Source organism: Cucumis melo, chromosome 9, assembly GCF_025177605.1.
Source record: "Cucumis melo cultivar AY chromosome 9, USDA_Cmelo_AY_1.0, whole genome shotgun sequence".
Classification (NCBI taxonomy): Eukaryota; Viridiplantae; Streptophyta; class Magnoliopsida; order Cucurbitales; family Cucurbitaceae; genus Cucumis; species Cucumis melo.
In genome coordinates this window covers 11,917,581-11,932,803 of record NC_066865.1, presented here as the reverse complement: position 1 = coordinate 11,932,803, position 15,223 = coordinate 11,917,581, and positions in this window count along the sequence as shown.

Genomic DNA, 15,223 nt, shown 5'->3' with positions numbered 1-15,223 from the left:
GTTCATGTAATAAAAACAAAATCTCATAAAATTAATAAAATATTTTCTTAATTTTCATATTTGACTTTGAATATTGTGGACTATTCGTCCCTCATCTCATCTTTCCAATTTTTTTTTATTTTAAACGATTTATATTTTGTTAATTTTGATTTTACCATTTTTAGCAAATTCTTTGAAACTACTCATCTTTCTCATATTCGATAATATCAAGGTCATTTAAATATCATTTTGACATATTTAAATGATTGTTTATCATTGTCAACACAATCGTTCAAATTTGAAGTATTTTTTCCATTGTTTAAAACGAACTATACGATCATGTTAGCATGATATAAACGATCATTTACCATAGTTAACATGATCATTTAGCGTAGTCAATACTATCATTTGATTTGAACTTTTTAACGATCATTTACATTAAATTACATGATCGCTTACCATATTCAACATGATCACTTACCAAAATCAACACAATCGTTTTTCATGATTAACATAATCGTTTAGCGTGGTCAATACGATCGTTTAAATTTGAAGCATTTTTCTCATCATCAAAAATAACTACACGATCGTGTATCATGGCCTAAACGATAGTAGATCATTCATTTAGACTGTAGTACAAAATCATTTAGAAGAAGACTACTCGTGCGCGCATGTGACTGATTAATCGTGTTTGGTTGTGACAATTTTGGTATTTTCCGTTGTGGATCTATGAACTTTTTCTATTTTCATAATTGTGTTTATACAATGTAAATATTTTATCGATTTGTTATATTTCAAAAAAATCTCTATAATGAATTATTTATAAAGTGATGTGTGGTTTTTCGAATAAGAATTTTTACATTCAATTCCTTTTTGTATTCTATTCCTTCTATGTTTGTCAATTTAATAAACGGATTTAATTTCTGACATTTGTTGATAAATTTTATTTAAAAGTCTACTAAACTTTTGTAATTAATTATCAATGATAATTAAAGTTAAAATCAAATATTTTAAAAGAATAGTTGGAAAATGGTAATTAGATTAAAAATAATTAAGTATATAATAACATTTTAAAAAAATATAAGTATAGCAAATCTATAAAAAAAATCTATCACTGATAGATCGTGTTGCAAATATTGGTCTATCATTAACAAACCATAAGAGTCTATCAGCTATAAAATCTCACTCGTAGACTTTGATATATTTGTAATTTTTTAAAAAGATGTTGCTATATACTTAATTATTATTCCTAAAATTGCTACTCATTATAATTATCCTATTTTAAAATAATTTGACTAAAGTGTGGTCTTCATTAAAACATTAAAACTTTTCTTGTTTTTAGTGATTTGTTTATTTATCAAGTGTATTTAAATCAATATTCTTATATTATTCATAGGTTAATTTATATAAATGTAACAAAATCAAAAAAATATTTACAGCTCGTGTAACAAAAAACAAAAGTTCATGATGTCGATAAGATATTTTCATAAATTTCAAGTTTGTCCTTGCGTCATTTCTCTCTCTTCTTCTTCCTTCTTTCTTCATCTCCTCTTCCAATAGATTGTTTTTTCTATTTTTAAACGATTTATTCTTCTGTTTAAATCTCCTATTTCAACTTCACCATTTTAGCAAGATTTAAATACTTCATTTTCTTCGTATTCAAGAATATTAAGATCATTTAAATATCATTTTGATATAATATCTAAACGATCATTTACCATGGTCAACACGATCGTTTAAGTTTGAAGCCCTTTTACCATCATTTAAAAAAACTACACTGTCGTGTTAATATGATCTAAACGATCACTCACCATAGTCAGCACGATTGTTTAGGATGGTCAATACAATTGTTTAGATTTGAAGCCATTTTTCCATCGTTTTAAAAGAACTACATGATCATGTAGACATGATCTAAACGATCGCTTATTATAGTTATCATGATCGTTTAGCATGATCAACACGATCGTTTACATTTGAAGCTTTTTTTCATCGTTAAAAAGAATTACACGATCGTGTATCATGACCTAAACCATCATAGATTAATCGTTTAGACTGTAGTACACGATCATTTAGAAGAAAATTACTCATCTGGGCGTGTGGCCGACGTCTATTGATTATGAAATTTTTGGCATTTCCCATTGTCAATCTGTGGGCTTTTTGGCTTTCGAAATTATTTACAAAGTGTAAATATTTTACCGATCAATTTGTTATATCTTTTAAAAAACCTCTTATTTTTATCTATATTATATATTATACTTAAAAGGTTATGAGAAAGAAATATTTATATTTATCTTCTATCCTTTTAGTGATTGATTATAGGATTAGATATTGCAAATTTACATTAAATCATAGAAATTTGTCAAAAATGACAATTTTGATAAAATATAGTAAAATTTCATATTCTATCAAAGATAGACATTCATAGACACTGATATGCTTCTATCAGTCATATTAATACACACTAATAGAAGTCTATCAGTGTATATCATTGATAGAATTCAAAATTTTGCTATATGTTGTAAATATTTTATTTTATTTCACTATATTTAAAAATATCTCTTAAATCATTAGCTAAAGTTTTAAAACTATTTATTGGTGTTCAAGGAAGTTTCCAAAAAAAAAAATTCTTATTTATTTTGGTTTTTCATGTTAAATTAGTACAAATTTGAAAAAACAAATATCTATTTCACTTAAAATGATAGTTTAAAATTTTAAGGGACAAGAAATTTGATTATCATGGTTATAGACTATCATATTTGGGATATAATAGTTTGTGTTTGAGATGTAAACTATTTTTGTTTGGGAATAGTATGAATATGAGGTATAAACTATCTTAGTTTGAGAAAAAAATAGTAAATATTAGTAACAAATAAGAAAATGATGAATGTGAATTAGTAAATATTTTAGCAAATGGGGAATTAAAATAATGTTGACTATGGTTCATTAAGGACTACAAATTAGTATTTAATAGGTAATTATTATAGTTTTAGATGGTACTTGCCCAAACAGCCTTTAGAAAACAAATCTCAAGTTAATAATAGAGATAATATTTTAATTATATATACAAACACATACCTTCTCTATTTAAAATTTATCTAAAATCTAAGGAGCGTTTGGGGCAAGAAGTGACTTATAACAGTCTAGTTATTATAATAGTATGTGGATTATAATAGTCTAAGGATTATAATAGTATACGTTTGGGGTACAGACTATTATAGTCTGTGTCATTATAGTCTGCTTTTTGGGTGCAAACTTGAAGTGAGTGGGGTAAGCTACTTTAGCCCAACTTCACGTTTGGGGCATGGATTAAGTAAAAGAGGGATTAGTCTTATTTTACTCCCCTTATTTTACGTTAAAATCTCTACCACACACTATTCCACTCCCTGACACACATTATTTCGTTCTTTGGGCCAGGTACATCTCGGGACAACTAGAAAAATTGTTTTCTCGAGGTCAATCTTGGTAGAGATCGACCTCGATATTCTTCCCAAATTTAAAAGATTCTTTGAAGAAAAATTTTCTGTCTCTCTTAGAGAAATCTCGGGGCAACCAATTTTTCTGTCTCTCTTAGAGAAATCTCGGAGCAACCTTAGTCCGAGATCATACTACATATTATGTCAATGATCCCAGGCCAAAGTTGCCTCGAGATAGCTCCGACCTAAAGAACATAAGCATTATATAGTATGATCTTGGGCCAAAGTTGTCCCAAGATAGCCTCGAGCTAAAGACTTGATGCTTATATTATTTGTCATAATGTATATATCTGATCCCGGACCAAAGTTGGTCCAAGATATCCTCGAGCTAAAGACTTGATGCTTATGTTCTTTGACATAATGCTTATGTAATGATCTCGAGCCAAAGTGCTCCGAGGTAGTCTCGAGTTAAAGACTTGACGCTTATTGATGGAAATTACACACATGCAGCGAAAAATGGATCTAAAAAATTACTCTAATTACTTAAGATTAACATGCAAGTTCTAAACCCTAAATTAATTAGAAATTAGGGTTTAGGGTAAATCTATTTTTGTAGCTTCTGTTAATTTACAGTACTCCATCTGATCACGAATTGAACAACCACTAGAGTTGACCTACTATCCTCCTGACTCAGAACCGGATTGTGAGACCCAATGGATAAAGTAACCGTGAGAGAGAGAGATGAAAATTTTGGAATATGGTTGGGTTAAAATATATATTTTTTTATTTTATAAAAGAAATACAATAGCCTAATTTTTCCTTGGGGTTTTAACTAGAATAGCCTAAATTGCTACATGATATTATACAATGGGCATTTCTTTATAATATATTACATAAAAGTCCTAAATGAGCCAACATTTTTCACACCGGGCGAATCTACCTTATTACCCAAAATTTATTAATCTTGAATAATATTTTCCTTAATTATCAACAACCATATTTATTATATCAATTGTAACTTCCTTAATTATTAATACATATATATTTGAATTTATTAATGTAGTAGTTATTACCTTTAGAATGATTTAAATATGGTATAAATTGTTATGTTATATGGTAATAATAATTTTAATTATCCTACAAAATAAATATTTTCAATTTCATGTCCAACCAAAAGTTATTTTCTCACAATCATCAATTCCGGCGTCGACATTCTTCTCCAATTTCTATTACAAAAAAATAATTTGTTCTTTCTTCTTCCCTTCCGATTTGCTTCTTGTGACACGGTTAGTCTTTTTTTTCTTCGTATATTATTTATTCTTCCGTTTCGTAGCATTTTTTTCCTTAAAAAATTTGTTATTTCTTCTTCCATTTCGTAGCATATATTTTTTTCTTAAAAAATTTGTTCTGTCTTCCTCCGTTTTGTAACATATATTCTGGTAATGTTCCTCTTATTTTTATTTTTCACATATGCTACTGAATAATACATTTATGTTTTGTGATTTGTTACATATATACTACTGCATATATTCAATAATACATATACAGATTTTTTCTCATGTTCTGTAATTTTTTCTTACTCAATTTATATACTACTGCATATACTCAATAATTTCCGTATGTTCAGATCATCTTCTTCATGTTTTTGTTTAGTAAATTTTCGTGAACAATATATACATTTATATACCACTGTTTAGTCTATTTCTATTATGTGTTTTATCATATATATATATATATATATATACATCTTATTCATATTTATGTTTTATGATTTGTTACATATATATTACTGCATATATTCAATAATACATAAATTGTAGTTGAACTTCATTATATATCACTACATACACAGATGATGTTATCAGTATATACATCTGTATATATATAATAACAGTTATTTAGTGACACATATAGTTCAGTTCTTTTTTCTTCATGTTTCGTATTGTTTTCTTTATTTTTTTCTCGATTCAATTAGTATTTTCTTTGATTTCGTACATATATTCTACTGCATAATACGTTAATGTTCTATGATTTGTGACAAATATACTACTGCATATATTCAATAATTTAGAAATTTAAGTTGTCATCCTCCTATCGAATTTAAAACGTTCAGTTGGTCGACCAAAGAAGATTAGAATTCCTTCTAAAATAGAGTTCAAGGGATGCGTTAAATGTGGCCGTTGTGGACGTATTGGCCATAACCGAAAGAGATACAAATTTTTCTTATTGAATTAGTTTTCCTTCTTATTATTAGACTTTTAGTATGTTGTTTCAAAATTTTATTTGAAATATTCATATTCCAATTTTTAGTTCAATTATTTTATTTCCATATTTTTCCATAAATTTTCATCGTATTAATCAAATTTTCCATGTTTTTCCAACTACATTTCATACATAATCACTGTTGTTTCAAACATAACTTATTATTTTTTACATATAATATGAATATATGAAATAAAATATTATATACTATTCATAAATCAATTTAACATATCCTATTTTTCAATTTATATGTATTATTGTATATATGAAGGGGCATATATACACTAAATAATCCTTTAAAAATATATGTATATATATATATATACACACTAAATAACAGAACCGATATATATATATGTATTGGAAACTGTATGTCAACATATATTTATATAAATTTTATATATCAAGTGGTATATATCTAAATGCAATATTACGGAATCAAAGTTTAAAACGTTCTTGGAAATCTGCGATGTTATATATGCATTGTTATATATATGAAGTGGTATATGTCTTAAACAATTCTTTGTAAATAAAACATTAAACATTCTAAGAATACAATGATTTAATGGAGTACAGAAAAATATAACAAATTGAGGAAGACAACTAACCGAATGTATCAGGCGGACGAAAGGACGAAAAAAATTGAGATAATGTGCAGGTGGATGGATTTGGTGAGGAAATTCAATTGATTTCCGGCGGATGGAATTGGTGAAAATGTTGAAATAATGTACAGGCGAACGAATGAAATAACAAAACTAAATGGAATTGGTGGAGAAATTCAATTGATTTCTAGTAGAGGATGTAACGGAATTGGTGGAGAAATTGGATAATGTGCAGACGGCGGATGCAGGCGGTGGATGAAGGAGATGAGAAATTAAGTGGAGATGATTTGATTAAGAAATAGATTTTTAAAAAATATTTCCATATTCAAAGATATATTATAAAATAATTAAATATATGATTTGATTATAATTTAAAATCAATTATATAAGGTAACGTTTTTTGTGGAATAATAAATATTTTACATTAATTAAAAACATAAGTTAGGAAGTTATATCTTAAACAATAGTACGAAATATAATGTAAATAAGGTAAAAAGTACTTATTATTTACGAATTACCTATATAATTAATGTTAATCATAAGAATAAAATTGTTCTAAAAATATGTGAATCCTAATTAAGTAAAAAAAGATTATTTTAAGATATTTGTGTAATTTCATAATCAAATTAGGTCTTTTGTCTAAATATTTCTTTTTTCTTTAAGGAATCCAACCATTTCCAAGGACCCAAGAGCCCAAATTTATAATAAATTTACATGCAAGCTCATGGGTCGACGACACATAACCCACTAACAATTAGTGGGCTTAGTGTCTTCATAGTGTGACAACACCTAGTCCATTAGAGTGAGTGAGATTATCCAACAAAATATTGAATTTTTCCACTAACTTTGGTAAAAGGCAAAATGGTCATTTGGTCAAAGTCAAACTTTGACTTTTCAAGCCAAAAGTCAACATTTTGACTTTTTACAATTTTGTCCGTCTTGACTAATTTTGACCTCCTGAACATGAAACCGTATTTATTTTCTCAAGATTCAAATCACATTTGAATATATTGACGGTCAAAGTTTGACTTATCAAAGTCAAATGTCAACTTTTTGACTTTTTACAACTTTGACTATTTCCATCATTTTTTAGCTTATAAGTATGAATTTGCATTTATATTTTTAATATTTAAATCTCATTTAAATAAAAAACTCTATCTTTAATCTAATAACCAACGACTGTATCACATATATTTGTCAGTTTCTCCTTCCTTACCTAAATCGAACAATTCGACTCATTCCATCATTTTGTTCTAAGTTTATTTCATATGATTAGCTAGCAAAGGAATCTAATGGACTTATAGATCGTGGGTTTCAACGATCTGAGATTAACTAGCTAAACTCTTTTAAACTGAGCTAATCAACATTCGTTAACTAACGAGTCATTCTACTAAAGTCTAGTAGTTGCACTCCCTTCACTATAGATATATTTCTAACTATTTGATATAACCATGATCAATAAGTTAATCATTCACATATTGTTTGTAACCTCGGTTGGGTCAAAATACCATTTTACCCCCGAGACTACATCTTACTCATCAAGTCCCACTGATCCACTATTGAATAATTGGTTTAAGGTCAAACTTATAAACTAAATCTCTCTAGGCCATAAGAGGGTGAGGTCCCTTATTTAAGACTTGGATTCAATCCTTAAGAGAACAACCTATCTATCAATCCTAAAGCGGGTAGGAGTAAATTTCGTTTTGCACCCTATGTCCCCAGCTATTCACCCGGTCTTACCCCTAAAATGGGAGGCTTACTGGACTAACGTTGATGAAATGTCCTCACCTATGCAGATCTAAGGATAATCTCGTGTGAACATGAGTTCATAGTTAACTCAAGATTAAGATTAAGTTACCTAGGTCATCAATAATTAAAATAGTCAGTTTTAAACAGTAAACGACATTATAACGTAAAAATGACTATTTCATGGTTTAGGGTTATGTGAACTCTTTACATAGGAGGCCTCCACTTTAATGTCTCTACATGAATGATTCAAGATCGCATCTTTTGTACTAACTACAAAGCGGGTCACATCCATAGTGTCCCTAAAATAAGGTGTCCAACCTTATTTGTATACTAGACTACCTAGGCTATATGCTCAAATTTGATCAACGTTTATGTTTCTACATAAATTTCAAGTTTACTCAAAATAGCCTTAAGACCTTAGTTTATTGAATTTAAGATTATAATATTCAACTTTGCTGATAATTTCTCAATTACAACTTTATTGAATAAACTATGATTATAAATTATGAGTTTTTAGGACATAAATTCCAACACTTATGTAGTATGACCTTGGGCTAAGGTTGCCCCAAGATGTCCCCGAGAGAGATCAAAAAATTTCCTTCAAAGAGTTTTTTAAATTTGGAAAGACCAAGATTGACCCTGAGAAAAGCAAAATTTTCAGTGGTCTCATGATGCATCTGATCGAGAGAATGAAGCAGTGTGTGGTAGGGAGTGGAATAGCGTGTGACTGGTGTAGATACCATATTTTGTCTTTTATTTTGTGTATTTATTTATTTTCTTTACTTTTTTATTTTTATAAAAGAAAATTGGATTGAATTTATTTAAAGATCCCCCAATTTCTCTCAACTATTTCCTCCCACTCTAGCTCCACTTTCTCTCCCACGGTTTTTTCTTCCCCTTTCTCCATTCTTCCACTTTCTCAAGTACACTTTCAGAACGATCCTCTGTCTTTTCTCCACTCTAAAAAAGATGACCAACTCATTGCCCGATAAAAAGATCCCAAGAGGAATTATTAGTGGGGTAAATTTCTTTTAAGGTGAAGGTACGTTAGATTTTCTTTTCTTTACTATACAAAGAGGGGATTTTCTTGAAGGGTGGAAGTATCTTGAGATTTTTTTTTAGAAAAGGATACGTTGAGATTTTTGACTGTAAAAACATCTTCTCATTTGCTTAATTTGATGTCAATTAGGAGGGTTGGAAAAGAAGCAAGAAAACTTTTCTCGTTTAGAGGTATTTGTTCTCTTTTTTTATGAACTATTTTTCATTTTCCAATTGAATGTTGATTCTGATTAATTTCAATAAATTTGGTGATTACCGTGTATTTTTCAGATTTGTTTTGTTTGAATTTCGTTGAGTGACTTCAAATTTATTAGATTTAGGGTTTACTGTGACTTTAAATTTTTCTGCTTTATTTTGGTTGATTTTTTTCCGTTGATTTTAGTTTAATTTGACTTTTATTAAATTTGTTGTTTTCTATTTATTAATTTGTTGTGAATGGCAGAGTTTATTGATTTTCATGTGATGTTAATAAGCATGTGTGAATAATTTGATATTAATTGATTAGACTTAATTGGTCATCATCACCCATATTTATTTCACACCATGTATTTATTTCACACTCTGTATATTTCACAATTTGCATATTTTACACTATAAATTTATTTCACACTTAGTATATTTCACACTGTGTATCTATTTCACACTCGCCAAACACTACTGTTTTGCTAATTTTACAAAAAAAATCCCCCTTTAAAATCAAAACAAACTCCTTTTTTCAATGGCTCTTATATCACCCATAATATCAATTCAAATTAAAATATTGTTTTGTGAACTTTATAGTTTAGTTTAAAAGATAAAATTTAGTAACCATTTTTATGAGTGTTTTTGGGTGCTAGTACATTCCCTACACATAACTGACTCTCGAACCTAAATCTAAATTTACGTAGACCATTTTTTATTTTTGGGTGATCAATCACACCTTAATATGGTTGGTGGCAACTTCGATCCTATTTATTTATTAAGATTAAATAAACGAGGACGTCGGTCGCTCCGCATCACAATCACTTTGCGACAGCTTGCAACTCCGTTAGGAATTTAAAAAATGTGTAGAGAGGTAAGCCTGTTACATTTTTATCTTTTATTCTTATTCTATTATAATTTGCTGGTCCACTTAATTATTTATTTTTTGATTTGATTTATATGGATTATTTGTACTATGATTGTTCACATGAGATTTCAGAAGAAATGTAATTCGTGGAATTAAACTTTGTATTGATTTATATGGTGTTGTGGATACAATCTCTAGTATTTACTTATTTGATGTTTTCTCTCAAATATAATTTAAACTTAGAACTTTTTATCTTCAAGAAGTTGGAGTTGCAAGTCAATTTAAGCTTCAATCTTCTGAAATCTAAGGAAAGTTTAATCTTCCAAGCCTTTGATCTTTTAGAAGATGATGATCTCGAGGTTGATAAGAACTTGCACATCTTGAGAGCTTTTTTAAGTTTGAATTTTCAATTCTTCAGAGCTTCAGTTCTTTAGAGCTTTAATTCTTCCTTCAACCAAATATCCTCAAAATGAGTGGGAATATCTCTATTTATAAAGAAGTTCCATGGGCTCTAGTGGGTTTGGGCCCATTTGACTGTTGGGCTTGAGCTTGGGCTTGAACCTATGTGCCTAGTGGGCTTGGGCTTAGGCCCATTTGTTTGGCCGGTTCGGGTCCATTATTTTCTTGGTCCTATTTTTTAATCAGGGGCTTGAACTGGGTTGGATATGAAAAAATTTGGCTACCCGAATCCAATCAAACTAATCATTATAATTTTGTTGTGATGACGTGGAATTTAATTGGCCAAAATTTATTGTTCAACAAATGCCCCCTTTTTGAGATTCGTACACGTGGATGGATGGGTGAACCTCGAAAACGATAAGCTGAAATAAAAAATACAAGTGATTTGTTTTGACTTTGGCTCCAACACTAATATGCCAAATTAATCATACTACATTTGGAGTGTGATGAAAATGTTATATGAAGAAGTTTGGAATATGACCCAATGCCAATTTTGTAGAGAATTTTTAATTCAATTTTTGTTTTATTTAAATCACTTGGAATATAGCCAAGAAATAAATTTGAATGAAATTGTATTTTTTTTTTACCAATGAATTTAATGGGAGAATTGAGACTTAACATTGATAAAATTGTAAATATCGCCAACTCATTAAAGTATGAATTTAAGTCAAAGTATTGATTTTTTTTTTTTTTTGTGCAAAACTTGTGTTAATCTAAAGTTAAATTTCCCTCAAATTAAAATTTGAAAGGTTTGCTATTTTTTTTTACTTAATTTGAAATGAGTTTATAATTTAGGATAAAATTTAAAATTTTTACAACACGATGAAAATAAAATGATTTGAGGGTTTTCTTTTTATTTTTAAATCTTCCATTTTTTTTTCTCAAGAGTTAGTTATGGGAAGGATGTGGCCTTGTATATGGCTTGAATTTTATTTAAAATCCTCAACACTATATGCCATTTTTTTATTAATTAATGTTTTTAAAATAAAGAAACAGAAAAGGAGGAGGGTTAAGAATTCTCCCCTAGAATCTCACCCAATCTAATTGAGATGACAAATTTGAAGATGGAGTATTGCTTGAACAAACTTGAAGATGGAGCACCGCTTGAACAAACTTGCCGCTTTGAAGATGACGATGATTGTCTGTGTCGCATTTTGAAGATGACGATGATCGTCTGTGCCGCATTGCTAAAGATGATGATGATCGTCTGCGCCACATTTTTGAAAATGATGATGATCGTCTGCACCGCATTGTTGAAGATGACGATGATTGTCTGTATTGCATTGTTGAATATGACGATGATCGTTTGCACCACATATTTGAGATGACGATATTTTCAGCTACAACATATTTGAGATGATGACATTCTCGACTACAACATATTTGAGACAACGACCTTCTCGGCTGCAACATATTTGAAATGACGACCTTCTCGATCGCAACATATTTGAGATGACAACCTTCTTAACTGCAACATATTTGAGATGATAACCTTTTTGGCTGTAACATATTTGAGATGATGACCTTCTCAGCTGCAACACATATGAGAAGATGAAAATATAGATCCTCTCGACTGCAACACGTGTGAGAAGATGAATATGAAGATCTTCTCGACTACAACGCATGTGAGAAGATGAAGATGAAGATCCTCCCAGCTGCAATACATGTAAGAAGATAAAGATGAAGATGATGATCCTCTCGGTTGAAATACATGTGAGAATATGAAGATAAAGATCCTCCCAACTGCAACGCATGTAAGAAGATAAAGATGAAAGATGATGATCCTCTCGCAGCAAAACATGAGAGAAGATGAAGATCCTAACTTGCAACATATCAGATAGGAGTAGAGTTAGTTGGTCGACATTATGGAGAGGAGGCGAAGCCGCACCTGCAACGATGAAGTTTAAAGCCTTTTAACTTGAACTTGAAGAAGCAACGACAAAGTTTCTTGAGGAAGACGAAGTTAGCTATCTTAAGAAGGTAGATAATTAAACATCTTTGTTGTCACCGAAGAAGCCATCGAGGCCCTAGCTACGATTCATAAGAGTCTGGAGGTTGCACACGAAGAATTTAAGAACTTCAAGGAGAAACTTTGACTTTGCCCCCTTGGCCCCATTCCTTTTTTTCTTTCATCGTATTCTTATAAACGCAAGATTTTTGTTGAATGGTAATGAAAATGTTCTTATTCTGGTGTGACTACTCCTAAATTTCATTTTGTGTTGTTTACACATCATTTACTATGAGATTACATCATCACAATGAAGAATAATACTTTTTTTTTGCATGCGATTGAACTTAAAGTAAACTTTAAAATGATCGTGTACCAAAAGGATTTTAAAAAATCGTTTAGCCAAATCTAAACGATCGTGTACCAAAGAATTTTGAAAAAATAAATGATCTTGTAAACAAATCTAAACGATCGTATACCAAAAGAATCTTGAAAATTTTCGTTTAGCCAAATCTAAATGATCGTGTACCAAATTTTGAAAAAAAATCGTTTAGCCAAATCTAAATGATCTTGTAACCAAAATAAACAATAGAATTGAAAAAATAAATTGTTTAGATTTGGAGCCAAATCTAAACAACCAAATCTAAATGATTGTGTACCAAATATATTACGCGCTTTGTTGACATTGAGGTTAACAAAGTATTTTTGGTATTTTTTATTGTGGGTCTGTGAGCTTTTTCCGTTTTTAGAATTGTTCTATACATTATAAAGATTTTGCCGCTTTGTTATATTCTTTAAAAGACCCCATAATACTAATTGTTATACCAGCAGTCAAATCAAAGAAACATTTGTAGTATTAAACAACCACAACCTTAAATGTAAAATCGATTATGAAAACAAGAAAATTAAAGTCAATAATTTAAGAAAATGTTGGAAAAAAAGAAACATCTTCAAGAAATCTCTAGCAGATGAAATTAAACCAGTAAAGGCAAGGCTAATTTAAAAAGAAATATTAACGTGAGCAAAATTGTGAGTGAGAGAGGTCAAGGAAAAACTTCAACCAAAAAAATTGAACACATAACAGTCAAAAACAAAGAAATCATCTTCGGACTAACAAAACTAAAAACAATAAAAACTGGGGTCTTTCCAAAAGTATAACAAAGCGGCAAAATATTTACACTATATAGAACAATTCCGAAAACGAAAAAAGCCCACAAACCCACAATAGAAAAGATAAAAAATGTCCCGTCAACCATGCTGTCAACAACGCACGTAATATATTTGGTACACGATCATTTATATTTTGCTATTCTTTGGTACACAATCGTTTAGATTTGGATAGCCAAATCTAAACGATTTATTTTTTCAATTCTATCGTTTAATTTGGTTACACAATCGTTTAGATTTGGTCATTTAGATTTGGTTTAGGTTTGGCTACCCCAAATCTAAACAATTTTTTTTTTCAAAATTTGGTACACAATCGTTTAGATTTGGCTAAATGAATTTTTTTTAAGATTCTTTTGGTACACGATCGTTTATTTTTCAAGATTCTTTGGTACACGATCATTTAGATTTGGCCAAACAATTTTTTTTAAATTCTTTTGGTACATGATCGTTTATTTTTGTACACGATCGTTTGTTTTTTTACACGATCATTTAGATTTGCCTAATTCAATCTAAACGATATTTTTCAAGATTCTTTATACACGATCTTTTAGATTTGGTTACCCTAATCTAAACGACATAAAAAAAGAGGAGTAAAAGAAGAAAGACAATGAAAAGAAATCGCAGGAAAAAAAGAAGAGAGAAAAGAAGAAATACGATAAAAGAAATCAGATTTGGTTATCCAAATCTAAACGATGTAAAAAAAAAAAAGAAGAGAAAAAGAGAAAGACGATGAAAAGAAATCAGAAAAAAAGAAAGAGGAAAGGAAGAAAGACGATAGAATAAATCGCAACAAAGAGGAGAAGAAAGACAGAAGGGTAAATCTGAAATATTTCAAAGATGGCTAATTTTATGGGTTTTGTTACATGGGCCGTAAATATTTTAGTAGTTTGTTATATTTGTGAAAATATCCCTTAAAAATTCTAGTATAGAAAATAAAATCTTTAACGTGAGCACAATAGTGAATAAAAGAAGGCCAGAACAAAATTCAAAGAAAAAACATCAAGCACAAGCTCGGGCTTCAAAAAAAATCTTCAATAACCAAATGGAAACTAGTAAAAGCAGGTTAAAAGAAACAAGTCTTGAACTTCAAATCTTGCACGTGCTTTTAGGACTGTTGTTGCGGAATATATCTTCGAGAATATTGAAGGAGAAACATGCGTAGTTGAATAAGGATGGAGAATTTTAAACTATTTTACTAGTTTTCACGTTTGAAGAGATGAAAGTAGTTTTGGATTAGGGAAAAAAATCAAATAACTTGAATTTTAGCCATCTATAATGTAGAACTTTGATGGAGCTACGCTATGTAAAACCTTTACTACTAGCCTAGCCTTATACTTATCTAGTGATCCATTAGGTTTGAGTTTCTTCCTCAAAACCCATTTGCAACCTATTGCTTTGCAGTCAGGGATAGGTCAAATAGGTGCCAAGTCCTATTTTTCAAGAGAGTCACATTTCATCATTGATAGCTTTCTTGCCATAAGTTAGCATCTACTGAGGATAAGGCTTTTATCTTTAGGAACTTCTTCTCCATTGTGCA